A 20,503-nucleotide genomic window follows, 5' to 3' on the forward strand; every position below is an offset into this window, starting at 1 on the left:
ACAGCTCAGCCATTTCCACATCTTGAGACAACAGAATTATCCATACTGGGTTATGATGTATGTTAAGAACAGGGAAAGGATCTTCAACACCCATCACGTGTTTATAGTTCTGTGCTCATCTAGTTTCCTTTTACTTTCTTCCTCCCCTGGAAAATTACACATCTATAACTGGGACATAATTTGTTATTTCCATCTTCCTTTCTGAGCACGTTAATTCATGCCAGACATTAAATACAGCAATCAAAACAGACACAATTCATGCCACCAAACAAACCGTAATACACTGAAAATTTCTCAAAATTCAAGTCAAATAATTGGCTTTCATGCCAGTCACTATATATTTGTTACACGCAGTCTTGCAAATTCTGCATGGTCTTTGGTGAACACTTGTATAATTGTCAGTTTAGTGCAGTTTGCTTCCTTGAACTGAGTTTCCTGAAGGGTGGCATTGCTTATGTGGCATTTGTGGACATTTTATTCAAGAAAAATTAAGATCATATTTCCACTCTGCATCAGGTACTTCTAACTTAGAAACAAGTCACAAAACCATTTGGTACCAGTAAAAAGCAGGCATCAAGACAAAAAAGCAGAGCAACACACACCATGAGATCTCTGTGTCAGCTGGGTACATAAAACAGGTAAGAAACAGAGAGGGTCTCAGACAAGAGATCTGCCTGCTGTCCCATTATCACCATACAACAAAACAAGTGGGAAACCAAGAAAACAGAAATACTTCTTGGCAGATGGTAAACAACTGCAAGCACTGTATCTCATTTACTTTAGGTGAAATAATACTTCAGTGCAGCATTTCTCTCTCTTGCAAAACAGGGTACCAATTTTACAGGTACCCAAAGATGGCTAGAAGTGACTCCCCTACTCTTCCTACCACTCCCATCCCATACCTGTGCAACAAATAAAAAGGATTAGCTTTAAGAATTTCAGAGTACAGAATTATAAACTCAGCAATTCCTCCCTTATCCTAACATTGCACAATACGCCGTGAAATTGCCAAGATTGAAACCAGAGCTGCGAATCCACTGATGCTTGGGGGCTTCCCAACTGCGAGAGACCTCTTCACTCACACTTAGATAAGGTATGCAGCTACACAGACCTCTTCTGACTCATTCCAGATTAATCAATTACAGATTATTCTGGCCAGAAATAAAGAAAACAAATGCTGAGACTGTTTCTGGCCTGGATTTGTAAATAAATCCAATCTAGAATCCCACTGTGTTCCCCTAAAATTAAGGGAAATTGATTTGCGAAAAAATCTAACATAGTGTTTTCAAACTCATGATTGATCAAACCCACACAATCCTTACCGAAAAGAAAGAGAGTTCCCAGGGGAAAAAAAAAGTAATGCAAAGATGCCACAGATAGAAGCATAGTCTTTTAGAATTTTAATAAAAATTTTATTTTCCTACTAGCTGGCCATTTCAATGTTTTGAACAACTAGATTTTTTTAGGGGGAAGGATTTTGGTTTTCACTACACAGCATATTTTGGTTAATTTCTGAGACATTTTCCTTCTCTTTTTTGGTAGAAAATAGCTGAAAACAAACCAAATAAAACATTTCAGTTCTTTATAAACAAGCCACTGAAAACAGAAAGAAAAAGGCTATGCTTGGTTATCCAGAATATTTAAAGCGACACTGTCAACTTGAAAATATAAATTATTTATTATATCCTCTCCCCAAAAGACATGTCAAATTTACCTTTCACACATAAAAAAAAAAATCACTTTGTGACATAAAAATAAGATAACAACAAAGGTTATTTCTAAACCAGAAACCCTGCGTATCAGTTAGGAATTTAGGAGAAGCTAAAAATGAGCACATCCTCCAGGTAAAAGCAAAAAGCAGTTTTACAGTGCTGGATAAATTAACCCAAAGAATCCAAACACATGGTAAAATGAAAGCTGTTACAGCATAGTATCTCTACATCCTATTTGTTTTTAAAAGCCATGCCACAGTTTGAAGAGTGTATTCAGCAGCGTGAGTATGCAATGATAGTTACCGAAGAAGTTCAAATACTCGCTAAGATTCCTAGAAACATCCTGATGAAGGTGGAAGCTCGCCGCTTGCCCTTCCTTTTCAGCTGTCAGCATCACTGCCCACTCCTGGCCAGCAGCTGCCATTCCTGTTACTGCATGTGTTTCACATACAGTTCTTCAATGGAACATTTTGAAATGCCAGAAAGAAATATAAAAGTAAAGCCACCGAAAATAAACATGGGTACTTTGGTTCTGGCTTGGTAGGAGAAATACAGCCTTTTTCTTAATTAAAGTTGACAGTAACCCCTAAATATTGCATTTGAGAAAGTGTTCCATTCTCAAGGAATTACCGAACAACGGGAAACAAAAAATGTGAATGTAAAACTGTCCCAGAATAAGGAAATCCTGCTGGTGCCAGCACGCAGCTCGGGCGGCTTCTGACAGAATGGAAGGACAATTATTACTCACCAAACCTAACACTGCTGCACCGCGGCTGTCAAGTTAACCTGAAACCATCAGAACACAATGAATGAAAAGTAGCAAAATTCCTATGAGCCACCCTTGTCCAGCACAAAGAAAATGCTAAAACCCATATTAGAAGTGCTGTGTAGTCTACATTTTTTCTGCTGCCGAACCTCACACAAGCTGTCTGCACTCATTTTGGTTCCTGGCCCATCAGCAGTCCCCATACGCAACTGAAATGACGTGAAGTCCATGGAACAGCTCGCCATACCACAGGTGAGCCTCTTTTACTGAGAGCCAGTATTAAATGTGCAACACAAAGTAATTGTGAAAAACAGGTATTCCCAGATTTTAATTATGACAACTGCTTTGACAATGGATCCTTTCCCAGATTTCCTTTCCTCCATTTAGATATTTATTAGCTGTGATCAAACTATGCTACATTCTCCTTTGATAAACTAAAATCTGCTCAACCCCTGGAAGACATGTTTTCCGATTGTTTAATTAATCCTCTGGTCTTATATCTGGAACATCTCCAATTTTTCAAGCATCCTTTCTAAAGCTAAAAGAGGGCACAGCCTTCCGATAGTAGCTGCACCCATATACCTACACAGGTGATGACACCTCTCGCACTCTGCCTAGTACTTTATTTAAATTCCTACTCCTTTTTTGGCTATGATACCATCCGGATCTTTTTCTATGGCCTCCAGTTGTTTTTTTAAATAAACCGCTGGCTTGTAGTGAAGCACATACTGTTTGCTTGCTCTCAGTTTGCTGAACGAGCCAGACTACTCTTAGCAATCTGCTCTCTTCATTATTTACTCTTTCCTCAGTCTTTGTAGTAGCAGTACTGCAGGCATTAGAGTCTAACAACCAAAGTACAAGGAAGTTTGTAAGAAGACAGATCTCTTTTATTAGGTCAGCAATTGATCTAATCAAAGGTATTACTTCTTGTAGAACTCACTAATCTTTGTGTCACAAGTAAAATAATAAATAGCTTTTGATTTGATGACTAGCCTCTGAAAAACTCTGTTATAGTGTCCTCTTTAAAGACTCATTAACAAGTAAGTATTTTTGAAATCTATGCTTTAGTTTGCTGTTTCATCCACTTCATTTGTGCCAAGTTGATTTTGTATCCTTCAAGTTTATTAATCAAATAGTCACGTCAACTCAAACCCCTTACAGAACCTTATTACATCACTACTCTTATCTCTAGAAATCAAACTTGTACTCACATCAAAAATACTATGGCTACTTTGGCATGCTCGAGTGTTCATAAACCCGTGATGTGGTATAGCATGCATATTTCAGTATTATATGGGAAGAACATAAAAAAGGCATTTGGAATGTGATAGCATGTAAGTTAATACTTTGTGACAGTGGAGACTAATAAAAAATAGTTGCCATAAATTAAGCACTTGTGTACAGTGACAGCTAAGTAATGGCCACTTCTGAGAAATTATTCCACTTCTTTCCCCAGGAACAGCGGTAAAAGAATGCAGCCCATCATGAGCGCTGCAGCCCTCAGCAATGACGTTCTCCTTCTAGTGCCATTATGCTCTGCCTGTCCCCTGGGAGCCCCTCTTTTGGACAGCGGTACACGTACCTGGAAAAGCTCTGTCGTCTGGTATCGCATCTGAACTCCTGCCTGCCTTTGAGAACATCATAGCTGCCCCCTCCAAAGGTACCGTAACTTTCCCTATTTTTCTAACCTGCACATATATCTGCAAATTATTTGCAGCGACTTTAGTTTTAGTTAAAAAAAACCCACATCAACAAAACCTTCTGGTTGAAGATCAAGGGATCGTTTTTGTAGACAATGTTTTCGTCCTGAAAAATTCCACCTATCCCGCAGACTTGACCCTGCACTTCAGTTAACAGAGGTGGCAGATTAGGTAACGGAGACTGTGGTTCCGCAGCTATTTCTGCAGCGCCGGTGCCAGGCTCGGCAGACGCGGGTGCTGCCACTCATTCCGACCTTTGCCTCGTGCCAGCACAGCTGTTTGTGAACCACAGCAAGGAACGGATCCAGCTTAAACGAGTGGCCGGCAGAGGAGGGGTGAGGGCTGCTTAAGAAGCACTGCCACCAAACGTGAAACCATAGCTTCGTGCTCTTCCGTCCTCTGCCACAGAAAACGGATGGATGTAGGAACTTCAGATTCAGGTGGTCACACACAGCAACTAGTCACAGGCAGATTACTGCTATTACTGCTTATATGAACCAATACCCCTAGCAAACTATGCAAAAACAGAGCAAAACGATGGCCCTCTTCCTACAGACCTTACAGTCAAACTGCTGCAGGCTTAGTCCTGATCTGACAGCATCACTCGAGCTGAGTCCTAATCTTGGACTTCCTTCAATGCAGACCTAAGACCCCAAAAAGCTGGGTAGTTTCACAACTACCAAGGAGTAACTCCTTCCATTTCATTTTTCTTAAGCCAAAAATCTGGCTACTCAGCTAGCCCTTGGAGAAATTAGACTATAGTTTAATCAGAAAGTTGGAAAACAAGCTGAATCATAGCTAAATAGCTACCAGAAATGACTAGGAAACACATCGGCTGGCCATTTTAGCTGAAAGAGCTCTTATTGCAGGTGACTCCCAGCCATACCGCTGCACAGTGAGCTCAGCACTCGGATGGTGCTTTGAACAAAAAAATTGCTTCTCCGAAGGGGCAATCAACTGAAGCAAATTAATACAAACATTACAACAGCTCCTTCTATCACACCAGATTAGAATAAACATAAAAATAGGTGGCTAAGTGGAAAAGTACTTTAATCTTTCCACTTGGGAAACCTACCACAGTTCCAAATCTTGCCTTGGGGTAACCTGGAAATTTTATTTTGGAGACCCTTTCCCAGAATATAATTATTCCATTTGTAAAACCTCTATACCATTCAGCCCTATTAGTTTCCAGCTCTCTAGTTCTCTGTGTTAAGAAGACCAGAACAGGAACTTTAGGTTGAGTCTGAGTTGGGTTGCTAGAACTTGGCAGAGGAAATGTGCATAATCTGCCTGAGCTGTGCCTGGTTTTGTGAAACCATGTCTATGCTGGGACACTCAGGAGAGCTGGGAGAAAGACCTCACATACAGCGTGATGTCAGGATGCATAAACCAGAGTGTACAGAGGCTGGTTTAGCCACTCTCACCTGGGAGTAAGATGAACTTCATTTTCTGTGATTCTCTGGGAATATACTACAGTAAATAAAAAGGAACATCCAGGAGGGATTGAACATGATAAATGGACTTCGCACCCTTCATTGAATAGGTTTGGCATTCACGAAATGTCCCTGAGTAAACACAACCTGACTATTCACTTCTATGACCAATGAAGTTGCCTGAAAGGACTGAAAAGAATACAGTCAATTAACAATATTTCTAACTAACTGCATCATTTTCAGGAATACAATTACTGTAAAAGGCATTTCTGTGGTCATTTCTAAAATGCTGTAAAAAATAAAGACATATATTCTAACATAGAGTATGAAAATGTCTTAAAATGGAAGAAAACATGAATATATGATTTGGACATTTATACTTAACCCTCCTTTGTTTTTTCTAAGTATTACTGGATCACTTCTCTGTGCATGTGATCTCACACCTATAAAGTATACTACAATACCCCCTCAAAAAAGAGACTGCACTAAGAATAGAGGACTAGATACTCATCTGGCATAATGTGAGACCACTGCAGTAATTTCAACATTCCTACTCCAATTTGCAACAGCTAAGGATCTGGCATAAAACATCAAGTTAAGTTTCCAATTACCTCATGCACCAGCATTGATTTCAATAGTTATATACACATAGTCATAGAGGCGAATTATTTGAAAACTTGCAAACTCAGCTCTGTATTTCTTTTACTTTTGTGGTCTGAATCAGACCCTTCATGGTATTTTAATGTAGGTTTTTGTGGTTTAATTATAAATGTGTCAAGAGCAGAACAGTTACTTGCTGCTTCTACCCAATTAAAAAAAAAGGCAGCAGTAATTCTTTACACTGCTGACAATGTCAACTTACACTGGGTCACGTCACAATAGTAATAAATTTTAATGTTGACAAAAAAACTAGTGCATATTAACTTAAATATGTAACCAAAAAGTTATCACCTACATGAAAATCAGTCTTCTGTATGTGAGTATTTTGCAGGTTGCCTTGGGAGGTCTTTTTGCAATTTGCTCCTCCAAATTAGTCAAATTGTATAGTCCAGCCACAATAGGAGGAAACTCTGGTGTAAAGACGCAGTATTCAGTCAGCCCAGACAGACTTGAGTTCTTCAGAGACAGCACTTAAATTACATCCAATTAAACAGCCCTACACAGTCCTGCAACATTACTCGCTACACTGTACTTCTGTGGACAGCTGCTTAATGAAAAATCACCACAATTTTATTTATTTTTTTAATTCTACGAAAAGGACACAGACCTCCAAAGGCATTTAGGCACAGAAAACCTCCAAAATCCTTCTTTTCAAATCCATGGTAATTGCAGTCTAAATCAAAGTTTAGTGTCTAGTACCTGAGCCTAGTAGCTTAAAACCAAATACATACTATTCTCACTGGTATATGGACCTCCGAAAGTTCTGAAGATAATCACTCCTCATTATAATCTTCCCTTATCATGAAGAAATTTTAAACAAATTGAAAATAAAACGCTTAAATTTTTTGTATACCTCAGACAGCCATCAGCATTTGACATTTTGCTCAAAAGTCTGACAGCTAGCCTATATACAATCCTGTGAGTGAGACTGCCCAGGGATGCATTTTCATATAGGATAATCAATCATCAAAGTAATTTTACTGTTTAACATTAAAGCAAAAGGCAGGTCGGCTATTCCACACATTTTTCAGGCTTAGAGATAAAGAGAAGAAACTGCTTTAAAATAGTTTTCACCAAGGTCCTGTACTACAGGCAACCCAAAAGGAATCCTTCTGGCAGCATAACAACCTACAATGTGGACTAAAAATGTACATTTTATTGCCTTTTCAAATAAATTTTATTGTTTACTTGTCAGATAAGCACTCTTCGTATCTGAGCTTTCGCACGGCAAATTGCATCCAAGTTCCTTTAAGCACTTCTGATTTAATGACAGATTTAATAACATTGCAACACAGAAGTGTGGACTTGGCCAAAAAATTATTTCATAAAAATCTGATTTCTGTACAGCAATATCTAAAATGTCACCTAAATACATATGAGTAAATCAGAAAGTTTTTAATGTATATCGTAAAGCCTGGGGCTTTGATAAGTAAAACATCTACTGACTTTAAAAGACCATAAAGATAATTTATTTTTAATAACCATTTTTATTTAATTTTAAAAAGAGTAGCAGTTTATGCCTTCAGTAGAACCATGCCCTGAAATCTCAGGGGTGATTAAAGGGCCATGCCAAAGCTGAAAGGTTTCAAATATCAAACTATACTATTATGTCAGGGCCAGCAAGATCAATTAGCGCTTTTCAATGACAGAAAAGGTTAAGTTGGACACACATTTACACAATATTTAAATCCAAAAAAAGAAAAAATAGCACATATTAAGTTAATACCATGTATTAAAAGTTTACTTATAAAACTCTCAATCGATGACCAAATATCAAAACTCTTCTTCCACTTGCACAACATAAATACTGCTTTTCTAATGCAAAATAGCAAGAAGATTATAGATATGTACAAATAACACTGGATTCTCAAGTACAAAGTAAAAACCAAAGACATTTGAGTGTTTCTTCTACCAGACTTGGTTTAGAGCTGACCTTTCAAAAAGCTTTAAAAATACCTGATCAACTTGACAGATGTCTGTTAGTCTGATGCCCCTGTGGTTGCATTCTTCTTGCAAACCCTGACAATACTAAAAATGAATTATAATGAGCAAGTAAACCTATTCCCATGTTCAACTAAAAGACAAATAGAAAACTACCATACAACAAAAAAACCCCACAAATTAAAAACACTAATCTGTAAATTAACTCATCTTAAATCTGGAAAAAAGCAAGCGTACACCTTCTGCAATTAAAAGCCCTACAGAAACATGCACACCAGGAAGCAAGGGAACTTACATTTCAGTTCTTAGTATCAGAAGAACACTCACTGGAAGTACAGGTATGTTAGAAGTTAATTCAATACCTGTTAATACAAGCATTGCTGCAGTAAACATAGCTTGAACAAAGTACCAGGTTATGATATCAAATAAAGTCAGTATAAAATAACAATAAAAGTGCAGAAGATGAAGAAAACCTAAGGAAAAAGCACACTGTTGAAATCAGTGATTTAGATTGTAATTGCATTATTCTGAGTAAAAGCAAAGCAAGATTACTTTTGTTCAAGGATATATTTCAAAACGTCTTTTTTTTTTTTAAAGCCCACTTCTCTATTTATTTCTTCAAGGAGTGATTTGAAATATTTACTACCAGACAGTACCTAATTTTAGGTTTTAAGTGCTTTAACAGCTCTATGAAATATGATCAGCAGCTGCAATATAGAGGTATGCTGAATAAACTCTCCTTATAAAAAGGGAGACCTGTTTTACCCTGAGTTCATAAAAACCCTACTTTCAAGAAAGAAAAAGATAACACAGAAAAAATTAGTACTTGAGTCCTAGAGCATTTGACAGAAATCCCAGGAATTTCTTTCTTCTTTCTGTATGCACTTTCATATTTAATAGAGGAAAAATCAGTTCAAATTTTAACACTGGAAGATTGAACATCGTGCAATACCACCAGCTCATCAAGGAAACACACAGGTACCTTTCCCATACCAAATGCCGGTGCTTAACACTGATTAATTCTAGGACTGAAAGGTAAAAGTTGTGTAAAGTTCAAAGAGTAGCTCTCAAAGCTTGCATCAGAGGCTAAAAATATGCAAAGGGATACTATCTATAGCTGTATTTCTAGTTGCCTTGTTTGAAACATTTTAACTGGGAACCACAATTAACTGGGAACCCACCAGTCTCCTACTCATTAAATTCCCTGTTTCGAATTTATCTATCCCACTGGCGTTATCCATACAGCAGAATAAATTTCTATTCCAAAGCGTTGTGAAGCCATTAATAAATACAAATCCAGCAAGGGTAACCTTCAACTAAATTTATTAGCAGTACAACCACATACACGCAACAACTTATAAGTGCATATGAATTATCTGAACAAAGATACATACGAGATTAGTCAACATACTCCTCTTTCATTTTTATTAAATTTGACTGAAGAACATTTGGTAACATAAATATCAGAATTTTCAAAAGAAAGGAGTAAGAGCTGTTTTGGACGTAGCCCGGCTAACGTTAGATGTCAAACATACAGGAAGACTCATGGGGAAGAGAGAGAAATGTCAATCTGTATTTCCACTTTACAGTATGATACATATTGTAGGTATGCAAACATTCGTTATTCGGCAGCATTTTCAGAAATACTAGGAGAAAAATTTTACAGTAATTTTATGAAACTTCTCGTTTGAGCGTTAAGGAAGTGAAACAATGATATAACTTGAGCTTTAAGGCAAAGTACGCTCTTCAAGTAACAAATAAACACTGAGGTCAGACCCCCCAAAATATTTACCATACAGAAAAGATGCTTGCTTTGTACGCTTCACTCTAAACTGTCGATTAGTTTATCTTAGACAGACTTTGTAGTCTCAGCAAGGGAAACACGTAAAACAAAACTCAGAAAACTGAAAATACTGGTTTCTTACTGTTCTAGCATGACTTCATGCTTAAACTCGAACGGCCGAGGCGCTCCCTTGTCTGGTACAGCGTCCCTCCCAGGATTTCTGGAAACACCAGCTATTTCACATCGCCACTCGCGAGACAAACGCGTACCTCCGTGGGCTCCGCTTTAAATCCTGCCCGCGGGATAACGGGAAGGCAGCACCGTACCCACTTGGCCCTTAGCGGCAGTTTCATAAACGTAAATGAAACTTTAGATGCCAATTACTGATTGGCAGCGGCGCGGCCGTGGGATCCCGCTCTGGCTTCTCGGCGGCAGGCGCCGTGGGGCTGCTCCCCCGCGGGTGGGTGCCGGGCGGCGGCCCCGGGCCACCCCCCCCCGCCCCGCCGCCCGGGCACGGCTCGGGGAGAACCGCCGCCGGAGCCCTGTGAAACCCAGCCGGCGGTTTTCCGCGGGTATCTGATTTTGGAAGTGTCTGTAATGACAGCCCGGGAGGCGAATTAATGGCCAACAGCCCGCTGGGTTTGAACACGGAGAATCCTGTTACCTCCTCGCGGATCAAGTACACACACACGTACGCACACACACACACGCACACACACACACACACACAGACGCGGAGAGGCTTCCCCACGTGGAAACGCTTTCAAACCAAAACACAAGACCCCGCACCGGCGGCGGAAAGGGCGGCGGGACCCCCGCGCCGGGGCTTTCCTGTGCCTGCGTCCTCCGGCGCAGCGGGGACCCGCGCCGGGGGCGGGGGCGAGGTGGGACAACCCGAAAACGCACCGGTTTGTCTTTAAACCACAAGAAAAACAAGCCGGGGCGGGGGAGGGGAAAGGCAAGAGGGATCCCTCAGGGAGAGGAAACGGCGAGGAAGAAAAACAACGGCCGGCTCTGTCCCCGCTCCCCTCGGGCACCGGGAAAAGCGGCTGCAGAAGCCCCACCGGCGGCGGCTGCCGGCCGGCAGGCAGCCTGCCCCATCCGCCGGCACCCCGAAGGCTGCACGCCGGCGGCGCTCCGCCCGGAGAAAGGAAGGAAGAAAGGAAGGAAGGAAGGAAGGAAGGAAGGCCGGGGAGACTCCCGAGCGCTGCCGGCGGCTGGGGCAGAGCGGGGCCGGAGGGCGGGCGGCGGAACCCACCTCCGCTGCCGCCGCCGCCGCCTGTGCCTGCGGGTCCCGGCCGAGCTGCCTCGGCCCCCGCGCTGCCCAAACGCCAGCCTCGCCGACAGAAACGGGTGTTTCGGGAAGGGGCTCGCTGCAGTCCTTGCGTGTTCTGATGCTGCTCTGGCCGGAGGCCGCCTCCCCGCCGCCAGAAAACTTGCTTCCTCCCAGCCTCCGGCCACAGCCCCGGCCCTCACAGGCGCGGTGGGTCAGCAGGGCGACCCGGCGGCCGGCAGAGCCCTCCCCTCCCGCCCGGCCCAGACGGGCCGGCATCCCCCCGGCTGCTCGCGGGGCGCAGCCCGGGCCCCCCGTTTCCGCCGCTACGGGGGTGGGCGGGAGGCGCAAGCGGGGAACAATGCGATGGCAGCCGGCACGGCTTGCGCCCGTCTCGGGGCTTACCCCAGCAGCCACGGTAACGGCCAGGGCTGAGGGCAAAACGGCAGGGACCGTCACCTGGAGAGAGGCTGAAAGTCCGGCCGGCCGGGCAAAAAGTCACCACGTCCCCACCGGAGACCACTTTTTTTTGCAACTAAACTCGCGCGGGGCCGGGGGCGAAAGCCCGTCTCTGCCCCGCGGTGGACGGCTCCGCTGCTCCTTCCCATCACGTCTGTTCTGCAGCAACTTTTTTTTGTCACCCGCCCAACACGAAAACAGTGCTAAATACACCCTAAAGACAAGCACACGCACACACCCATCTCCACGGACACATGCACATGCGACAGGGAACCGGTTTCCTCCACCTCTGAGCAGAAGGGGTGGGAGGGAGACCCGGGGACGGGGAAGTCAGAGAGACACTCACCTTCTCGCTGCCGGGATATGCCGCTACCTTTATTTTAGGGCTGCTCCTTATTTATTTATTCTCGTCCCTTCTCCGAGCCGAGGTTCCCCTTTTGCACTGTTCCTCTGGCAAAACCAGGACATCCCCCCTACAAGTCGTGTCCCCCCCCCCGCCGCCCCCCTTTCTCCACACACAAATAAAGCGCAACTCGGAGCAAAACGGGAGGGGAGACTCGGGGCGGGGGGTTGGGGGGGGGGTAGATGGAGGAGGAGGCTGGTACGGGAGAAGCCCAACACTCCTCGCACTTCAGCGAGTGCAACTAGTTGCCTCTCAGGCACAGGCACGTAGAAAGTTGCCCTGGCAAGGGACGGGACTTTGCTAAGAAAAGGTAACCCCCTCCCTCCCAAAAAGGTCGTCCCGGGAGCGGGGAGGCAAGGGGCGAGGCGCGCAGGAGCCAGCGCGGCCCCGGGGCGCTGCTTGGCACTTGTGCCGGGAGGTGCCGCCGGGGCTGCGCCCTGTGCCGGCCCCTGCTCGCCGCGGAGCCGGGCTGCCCCCGCCGCCCGCCGCAGTCTCCCCGGGCCGGGCCGGGCCGGGCCGGGCCTCCCCGCTCAGCACGCCTGCGCTGCTGCCGCGCCGGCCCCCGGCAGAGCGCGGCGGGCACGGCCCGCCGTCCGCCCGCGGCCCCCCGGCTAGCCCGGCCGTCGCGCTGCTCCGAAGTTTCCCTGCCCGCCCGCCGCCCGTCCCGCTGTCCCCGGCCTCGCGGCCCGAGGCCTGGAGCCTTCACCCTCGCTACCCCCTGGCAGCTGCAGCCAGGAGTGGAGGGAGCGAAGGAGGAGAGGGCCCTGAAGGGCGTGGGGCGGGCGGCCCGCGGTTGACTGACGCTAAGCCACTCGAGTACAGGTACCGAAGTCCGCGCTTCACTTCTTCCTTTCGTTTCTTCTACAAGCAACCGACACTGTAAGGGAACCCTGACTTTTGGGGAAGGTTGGGAGTATCTCAATGATCAAGCACGATCAAGCGCTGCACGACGACGGGACCTGCTGCTGTACCCTTTGGTAGGATGCGTTTGTCTCCATCCTCTCCAGCTGGTCAGCAGGGAGGGAGACAAAGTCCTTTCCCGCTTTGAAACTGAACGCTCTTTTCTGCTGGATATTCAGCAGCTGCGTTTGGTCCTCTTTGCTACCTAGCGTGGGGAAGCGGAAGAAAATCCATCGTTGCTTAGTCACGTTTCATACTCTTACCCTTCACCTTGTGTTATCTCCTGAGTATTATTTCACTGAGTGGGTTGGGTGGGCCTTGTTCAGCCAGCTGCATCACCCTCCTTCTAGCAAGTTAACTTCACTCTCCAAAGGGTGTAAGTCAGAAGTTCAAAAGAGGAGGCAAGAGTTAGGCCTTCTATCTGGAGAGAGATGTGAGAGAAGAGTCTTGGTTTTCAGAAGTACTGAATGTCAGAAGCTTTTGAGGTCAGTAAGTTACATGAAATGAGGAAAACAAAGTATGGATATTTGAAGATTCTTTCCTACCTGCCTTCTGTTTGCTTACTTTGCATCCATTGATGCTATTTGAAGCGTAAGTTTGCTCAAGCTGTCTGCCTATGAATTTCATAATTTGCATTCAACGAATTGTACTAACATGGTCATCTTTCTCCTAAATAATTTCAGACTTAAGATGACTAAATCTTCATGAAAACAAGTCTATAAAAACCCTGTATTTGCTGTCTTGGGAGAGTCGCCACTCCGAAAGAGAACAGACTTGGAAAACTCTTTTGACCTACACAAATACAGCTAGAAAAACATTTAAACTAAAAAAGCCCCCGAAAGCTAGCCTTCAAATTGACATAGTGTAGGACAAGCCAGAAATATGAAGTGAATTTTGAAACTGAGAGTTTAGAGAGTAACTGGCGGGGGGGGGGGCGGGGCAACTGAGATTTGCAGGAAATAATTGCGATTGACAACCCTGCCGCAGAGTAACTGTCATGACTTAACGCCAGCACCCGTCTTGCTAACGGGCTTCTTCTGTAGGGAAATGTGCTAACAACTCCTTCCTTTTGAGAGGACTTTTGTGACCGGCAGTGGTCTAACGTGAGGTACTCAAACACGATAATGAAGATTTTCTGAAGTCTGGTTTCCTTCCACTTCAGTGAAGCAAATTCCAGTTATGGGGAACAGTCCCTTAGTAACATGGGTTGTTTTAATAGACATACCACTTTAAAGCAAGCGTTTAACCATCTGTTACACCCTCTCTTAAAATGTAAGATACAGCTGACTTGAAAAGGTTATGTATGATCTTTGTTCGATGTAACGTTTCAATTTGAGGAGGGATGGGAGAATCGCACTGCTGTTACATGATATGGACCCAGGGCAAGTCTGCCATTAAGGGGCCTGGCCTTGCTGTCATTGAACCACGTTGCTATTTTGCTGTTGATTTTGGTGAGAGTGGGCAGGGTCATGCACAGAACTAATGAGCGTTTGGCCTGGGTCACGTGTACAGAAGGAAGTCCTACAGAAACTGATCTCGTAACCAAACACTAATTTTTCTCAGTGATTTATTGTGAATATGACTTTCACAGGTAGGAATTAAATGATTACTTTGGTTACATCGGTGTCTTTGGGCTGAACTAAATTCCAGTGAGCTCAGGGGAAGTGATTTCAGAAGGCGGCAAATCCAAAATCTAGTACAATATACTGAGTCATATAAATGACTTTGTGTGACCATATAGAGCCCCGCATGGAGAAGGTCATGCTAGAAATAGTCCTAACAGAACCCAAGGAAGGGCTGTAGGATCCACTTTTACACAAGAATAGAAGAATAATACCTTATCCATTTAAAGCAACAGGGGAATGTAAGTAGGCAGGATGTAATTATCTAGATTGGTATTTGGCCAGGCACTCCTACACTTGCAAAAACTGCCATAGGGTGTTTAATGACCGCAAGTGCTCGGTATCCTTGGTTTTACCTCTTATATAAAGACAGCACTTGTGATCGTATACTTTATGCTGGTTCAGTACTGAGTCAGCAGAAGAATGTTGCCCTGCACAAATACCAGTTCATAAAGTAACTTGGAATTTCCTTGGAAGTCTTCCATGCAAATACTATAGACCCAACCCTACTTACCTTGTGAAATCTAATGAGATTGCAGCCATAAGTAGTATGGTTCCAGATAATCATGTTTGCATATGTTACTACTAACAATAGGGGCTTTAGAATCTTTAAAAATAATTTTGAAATGAAATCAATATACTTTTACATTGCATGTCAGTGACAAAAAGGTTTTGTTGTTGTTGTTGTTGTTTAAGCAAAGGGATTATACTTAGTTATTCTGAGAAAATCTAATGACAGACAGCCACTATTTTGGCAATGTATCATTAGTATGATTTATTGAAGTGCCTACCATATGCCGCATCCAGCTTAGGTACCTAATGTAAATTTTGTTTTACAAAAGCAGGGCTTTGAAATATGGTTTTTTATTTTCAGGTTCAAGTATGAAATCCAAAAGTTGTGTTAATTAGGCAAAGTTTGTTGATCTGTATAGTTAAGGTTATTATTGATGCTTCATGGCTTTATAGTCATAAAAAGAAAGAATGAATGGGGGTTCTTTTGCCCTGGTTATCAGATTTCAGGTTTAAAAAGAAGGTGACCCACCCTTTTCAGTAATTCGACATGCAGGGTTCAGCTGTGGGTTCAAAAGCAGGTTACGACTGGCTAGTCATTGTGATCTGGAAGTGCCAACTGTGCCTTTAAGTATGTTATATAACCTATTTTTTGGTTTCAGTTTTCAAGTATGCCATCATTTGAGTGTTATTTAGATTTCCGTATATTTTTTTAATCCAAACAAATCTGACCTCAATCATAAGGTTCCATGGCTCCAAGTAGCTGAGCTTTTCTAATATTTTATTTTGAGTGCCTACATTCAATACTTCATCACATAGATATGTGCTGCGGACAGTGCCAAATACGGTGCCGGGGGTGTCCTCAATTATCTTCAGTGCTTACCAGGAGAGGGCTCTGTTCTGCATCCCATACACAGGGAAAAGCCCCCCTGAAATTAGTGCAAGTTTTGTCTTTAAAGCTTGCTTGAAACGAAGCTGGCTAAGTGCAGAGGAAAACCCGCATTTTTCGGCTGGCTGTGCCGGCAGAGTGAGGTGTGCTTGGTAATTTAATTTGCATCCTGCAATTATACCAGGATCTTTTTTTCCTTCCTGGGAGAGACCCACTCTGCTTCCAGCAAGATACCATTCCTTCATGTTTCGTGGAAGTTTCATGAAGTTTCATTTAAGTAATATATGGAGCCTACCCAGAGGAAATGCTGGGCCATACTTTTTTTTTTTTTTGATGAACCACGTGTTCCCTGTCACTGTGGGATACAAAAACTATGTCTGCACTGATCAGGGCTAGCACACAGATCTGTTAGCTTACTTCTTGGCACGGTTTTGCTCTCACCAGTTTGTGTTCTCCTCAAAAAATGCCCTGGTGCAGTTCAGGGTGTGCTATGGGCCAAGGACCATTCCTGGTGCTTTGTCTGGTCCAGCCGTCCTGTGCTGGAGAATAAGAGAGTTGATAATGAGAGTTTTAGCCTTACAGAAACACTGCTCTGGCAGATGGCCTCAGGGCAGAGGAGCAATCTCCAGACCATTTTGTAGTGCAGATGTAGCCTGAAAGTCACTCTTAGACCTGTTCCAGAGACAACACTGGGTCAGGTTGTTGGGGAGATGGGACATATGTCAGGGCTGGCGTTACCTCACCTCCAGAGCCTCTGGCACTGGGGGAGGGCTGAGGGTGTGCCCCACATCCATCCATGTTTATTCTGGCCGTAGAACCTTGTTTCAGATTTCATTTCATCACAAATAAAATAAAGAGCAATCCTTGGATGATTTATAAAAATGTGAACATTTTAATCTGTTTCATTAAAGATTCGTTCTGCTGCTTAGTGTAATTCCCTTGTATTTGCTTTTTAATCAGTTTCATGTTAAATGTAGTTTCCTCACTTTCTGATTACTTCTAGGAATTTCAACCATCTTTTAAGACTTCTCTCTGCTTATCTATATCTATTTACAACATTCTTCAACAGAATAACTTTGAGATGGCCACCATACTATTTCTATTAATCTCTTTAAAGCATCCTCAAATTCTGTAAGACATAAACCCCAGCATTTTGAAAATAGTTTTTGGTTACATATACAGGTAGCATAAACCAAAGACATGATATAATAATTTTACTGTCACTGATCAGAAATGGTCTGTGTAAGAGAGTACTTGTGTTTATTAGTCAACTATCAGGCATGTTGAGGTTTCCAGTGAAACCAATGGCAAAGCATTCATCAATGTTGTTGTCAGCAGGTTTGAGCTCATTACGCAATAAACTCAAATACAGATTCATGCTACATTGCATTATAATATAATAACATATATTCAGTAAAGAATAATTGGCCATGAACTCTTCCACATCTTTTATAGAAGTAAAAACGTCGTTGCCAAATGACGCTACAAATGACATTATATATTACCGTTACACTAAAAATAACTTTGTTTCTTCCAGAAGCATGATTGAATTCGATTCTCCTAGTAGTATAAGATTAAATGAAGCTCAGGCAATTTCACTCATTTATTTGCAGGTGGTGTGCAATAGAGGAAGGAAACACAGAAAAACTATAAAATGAAAAGCAGAGATTCCAAAAAATTATGTGTTTTCAGAAAACCTGTTTTATTTCAAAGTACAAGTTCCTTTCTCCTGTTAAAATGTTCTATTCAAAGACTTCAGACATTTCTGAACTTGTAAATTACAGCTCCAAAAGTATATATAGATTTAAGCTGCTAGTTTAGTTGCAGCACTCTAAGTATGGTAATAGGCAGAAAGCCGGGCATAGCATTTAGGGACATTTATCCTGCATTTTCAGAAGTATTGCAATGTTGTCTTGTGTTGGGATATTCCTGACCACACTCTTCAGGTGTTAGTTTCTGTGAGGACCTCATCCTGAATCTCAGAGATAATGATTAGAAATAAACTGTTTAGGTTACTTTAAGGACATTTAAACAGCGGTTGTAGAGGTCTGTTTTGTACGTGGCTGTGAGTTAATCCTGAGGGCAAAGTCCTTATTAAATCATTCTTTATGCACTGAAATCTTAAGACATCCAGCAAGAGGTAAGTTTGTTCCATTCTGGCTGTGAAGTAATAAACATACTGTGAAAGAATCATTAATGTTATTGCTTCTGCATTCTTCCAATGGGTCTAGCCTGTTTATGTAATATATTATTAGTTATTAATGTAGTTATTATATTTACATTTGGTTACTTATTAACGTTTACTCATAATTTATACATTCTGCTTGGAGGTCTTATTGCACTCTGTAAGCACAGAGGCAGACACGGTCTCTTCCTCAGAGATCTTACCAGCTAGCCCTGTGTAAACCGCACAAAAGAAATTACTAATATAATTTCCTCTGGCATGGTCATCCACTGGTTGAAGTCAATAGAAAGAAGCACTTCAGTTTCAGTATTAACTGGAACATACTTTGATGCATATCTGTAGTTTTCATGTGGACATTATTACTGCAATTACACCGGACTGCATATATGATGGAACAGACTTTCAGCAGAGAAGCAGCTAATCGTTTGATGTACTTTCTGAAACCACCAGCTCCGACTTAGAAGCAAGATGAGATGTTAATGTGAAACTTTTAAGGCCATATAGCCTTGTTTCAGCTAACTGAACAATGTTGATACATCAAAAGCTATGAGAGCTACCTGGGCAGCAGTCAGCTGATTTTCCCAATTGAGACAAGTAGAGATTACATGCCTTCTCAGTTCCATTTTTGGGGGAGAAGAGCTTGTCAGACAGATTGCTATGTGTGACTGAGTATTGATGCAATGGTGCATGCACATCTTTCTCTCCATTAGTTTGCAGTTGGGCAACAGCAGTTCTGGGACAGGAAAAGAAGACTTCTGACAACAGCCTCCAAAGCGGTCCTGAGTAGGTTGAAACAGAAGGCAGAGGGTCATCAAGGTAAATGCGCTCTCTTGAACCTTTATCCTTCCTCACCCCCTCCCGTTATATTCTTCTTGTCCTAGTAACAAATACTTCACATTTTTTTAAAACCAAATGGTGTAGGTTTTGCCACAGCTCCTAAGTTGTTCTGAGACCTACAAGTGGTTACTTCAGCGCTGGTTTCAGAGCATCTTTGCTATTACAATGAAAAAGAGAGGGTGAAGGAAAGGGACACAAGGGATGTGGACCACAGGTGAGGATAAAGCAGTTAATGTAAATCTCCACTCCTTGCCCTATGGTACACCTCCTGATTAAAAGACATACAAAGTTCACTTCCTCTTCACCTTTTGCTTTAGTTGACTACACTTGGGATTGGCTGTGAATGGGAGTACCTTATTAGCATTTGAATGACCTGTACTGCTTTGTAAATGAGACTGAAGATTGAACTTCATGTCAAAAGAAAAAAATATACATATCCTAAAAAGTGGCAGCCTGTGTTTCATTTTCCCTGCCCCGTATCCTGTTCTGGGAAAACTTTTCTCCACTTCTGACTCAATAAAAGCATATACACATTCTGAGCTTTTTTTTTTATATATATTTTTATTATTCACACTTTTGAGGCACAGAGAGGGACCAATTTAAAGGGCCTAAAATCTGGGGGGAGTTTTGCTCTGGAAACAATTATTTTTGTTGAGAACTATTGATGAGGTGATTACCTAAGAATTCAGTGGTAGGAAATTGAAGAGGAGGCAATTTCTGAGTTTTGAAAGATCATCAATAACAAGTGAAAACAAGTCAGGTTTCTCTGTGGATTGTTTACACAAGAGTGGTTGTTGATAAATGAACTTCAGATTGGGTATTAGAGGTACATAGTGTGCAAAGTGTAATAACAGTTTTACTGCTCAGAGCTTGTGAAGACTGCATAATATACAGGCAATTTACTCAGCCTTTGCAAACAAATAGTAAAATCCTTATAGTAGTCCTCGGCATCATGTATCCTGTTAACTATTTTTTTTTAAATGTGTACCAATTTTCCTTAGGTTTTGGTTTTGCAAACAGGCAACAGCTTTGAAAATAACTTAACTATATGATGGATGGAGTTTAATATTACCTACGGGGGGGGGGATTAATAAATAAATATTTCCATATCTTAGGTAGTATAAACCACAGTTATGATGCTCAGATACGTGGTGTCATGGCTTTACTCTTAACAGTTTAGTAGTTAAGGCATGGTATTACCATAGTTGGCAGCAAGAGGAGATGCTATGTCAGTTCTGTAAATACACAGTTAGATATGCAAAGTGAGAGATGAATTGACTTTGATGAATTGATAAAGAGGAGGGGCGCCAGCGCTGGAGCCCTTTCTTTGCTCTGCCAGGTTCCGGGTGATGTGGCAGAGACGTTTTCCCACATTCCTTCCTGGTACCTTCGCTTCTGAAGATGAATGGTAATGGCAGCTATATCAGAGC

At 42.5% G+C, this 20,503-nt stretch overlaps 1 protein-coding gene and 1 long non-coding RNA gene across 16 annotated transcripts in view; one reads left to right on the forward strand and one right to left on the reverse strand.

Moving 5' to 3' along the window:
• Positions 1 to 12,744, reverse strand: part of EYA4 (EYA transcriptional coactivator and phosphatase 4) — a 161,076-nt gene extending 148,332 nt beyond the window's left edge. For 7 of the 15 annotated variants that reach the window (XM_030022608.2, XM_030022607.2, XM_030022610.2 and 4 more), the window contains exon 1: positions 10,138 to 10,674. The gene's annotated coding sequence lies outside the window, so the exon portion shown is untranslated. Of the gene's footprint in view, positions 1 to 8,227; positions 8,286 to 10,137; positions 10,679 to 12,073 lie in introns of those variants that run through there. The other 8 variants (XM_030022609.2, XM_030022606.2, XM_030022600.2 and 5 more) reach the window with 6 other exon arrangements.
• Positions 12,337 to 19,910, forward strand: LOC115344726. The gene is made up of 3 exons (XR_003924625.1): positions 12,337 to 12,440; positions 12,999 to 19,287; positions 19,391 to 19,910. It is a non-coding gene; the product is annotated as an uncharacterized LOC115344726 (long non-coding RNA).
• The last annotated feature ends 593 nt before the right edge of the window (positions 19,911 to 20,503 follow it).

The sequence above is a fragment of the Aquila chrysaetos genome, chromosome 8 (assembly GCF_900496995.4).
Source record: "Aquila chrysaetos chrysaetos chromosome 8, bAquChr1.4, whole genome shotgun sequence".
Taxonomy (NCBI): domain Eukaryota; kingdom Metazoa; phylum Chordata; class Aves; order Accipitriformes; family Accipitridae; genus Aquila; species Aquila chrysaetos.